Below are 1,934 nucleotides of genomic sequence, written 5' to 3'. Positions count from 1 at the left end.
AGCTAAGCGTTCCTTTCATTCCTCTCATATAAGTCTATAGAAAACATAACAAATAAAATTCATTTAAACTCTTATGTGCATACATACAAATTTATTTTAAAATTCGAATTGTGCCCCCTATATTAGGATTTTAAACTTATGGACCCTCCACTCTATTTCTTTGGTCAAAGAAGGATTTTTCCACCACTACAAGATTCAAGCCTCATATTGACGTTCAAAGCAACACAAATTTTCATCAAAAAAATTACCCCCATCGTCAATAAAAGTGTCAATATAAATGTCTCTACAAAATCATCACAAAAACCTTGCTATTTGCATCGCTATTTTTATCACATTTGCAACGAAAATAGCAACGTAGATACCGAGAGTCTCCGATGTGCATAGTGACAACAATAGCGACCATGCAGAGAAATAAGCAACACTAATAGTGACGATTATTACAGAGAAAAAAATTGTGGTAGGGCAACAAGCTGCCCTGCCACATATGGTACCAAGTGCTGTATAATATTCTACAAAGGAATTACATATTGGGTATGCAATGGTCATCCAAGACGAGTGCAAAAACTACTTGAATCCATAAGATTGATAATTCATAGAATAAGTACAAGACTAATGATGAAAACTCATGATATTATATGAAACTATGGAGAGATAGGAGAGCCAAAACAAACATGAAATTCTATCTGTAATCATCACAAGATATGATTTTATACAAAGGATGATAAGTACATCTAAGGAATGGTACATGGAAGATACCTGCACAAATCACAGGACCAAAAAAGAAGAGGGTGTGCGCTCCATGAATCCAAGCACGAGCTACAGATCCTTCCATTAGAAAGTTCATCCCAACGTGAAGGAGCATCGAACAGACTTTGCAAAATGAACAACTACACATTAGTCCACCATACATAATGCATTTTAAAAAATAGTGACTACGGGCAAGAAAGATGATTGACTTATTGAGCTGCCACGCACGCACAATCTATCGATGACTGTAGTGAGACTGTGTCTCTCTACATATCGAGTCTCCAAACTAGTGGGATTGTGGTTTGTGATGGAGTGCTGCAAAGAAAACAAAATACAATTCTTAGAAACACAATTGTTAGTACAAGTGATATTGCAAATCAGAAAGCGACAAGAAAAAAAGAAAAACTTACAAAGTCCTCGAGATAAGTCATGTGGCCGCCACTCCCTAGATGATGCACGACACCTGCCTCCAATCGTGCCCTCGCTGCCTCCCGCTACTGTTGCCAATGTCTTGGAGAATCTGTAACCTCCTCCCTGAGTCTCCATCAATCATTTGCATCTAGCTACTCGGGCTTTGAGGCACCACTCTTGAGTGCCTTGCGTACGTCCAATCATGTATGTGATATGTATGTATGCATACACTCCATCATCCACCCAATGGAAAACCTCTTTGTCATGGTAAGGTATCGAAAACTCCTCGTGCAAGGATGCCACTATATAGTCCTTGCTCCCCTTAGGTATATTCTTCCAATGGTCCAAGACGTTGTGTCTAAAAACTTGTTGGCACAACTCTCTCATGCGAGACATCACCCTCCTCCCGTCATCATTCATGATCGGATCACCTATCTTATCAACTACAAGGTATCCATATCCCTTGTCTAAGGTGTCGCCTCCCACCTACGACTATACTCCTAGGTATAACCAAGAGACCCCTATATATCTGGCATACTAGCAGGGATAGTATCTCTTAGAATAGTATCCATAAGGGTGCCACCTATGGATGGCTGAGAAAAACCGAGAGTCACTAGAGTAGATGTCCTCACAAGTGTGACAAATCTTGGAGATGACAAGTATCCACTAGATTGATGAGACGGAGACACAGCATCGATGCCTCCACAACACCCACTGGAGCCACCCTCTCTAAGACCTGTACGAGAGCAAGAAGTAGTACCTCTATCTAGAACTGA

General features: G+C 40.3%; 1 long non-coding RNA gene across 1 annotated transcript; it reads right to left on the bottom strand.

Annotated features, from left to right (window-relative positions):
- Window positions 1-771: 771 nt before the first annotated feature.
- On the bottom strand, window positions 772-1,174 carry LOC148038718 (uncharacterized). The gene is made up of 3 exons (XR_015690443.1): window positions 1,158-1,174; window positions 980-1,062; window positions 772-870 (listed from the first exon to the last, which is right to left on the bottom strand). It is a non-coding gene; the product is annotated as an uncharacterized LOC148038718 (long non-coding RNA).
- Between the last annotated feature and the right edge of the window lie 760 nt (window positions 1,175-1,934).

This window comes from Lygodium microphyllum, chromosome 3 (assembly GCF_053477565.2).
Source record: "Lygodium microphyllum isolate KBCC chromosome 3, Lygodium_microphyllum_v1.1.10, whole genome shotgun sequence".
Classification (NCBI taxonomy): Eukaryota; Viridiplantae; Streptophyta; class Polypodiopsida; order Schizaeales; family Lygodiaceae; genus Lygodium; species Lygodium microphyllum.
Note: the sequence above shows the minus strand (reverse complement) of the source record. Positions and strands in the feature narration are given on the sequence as shown.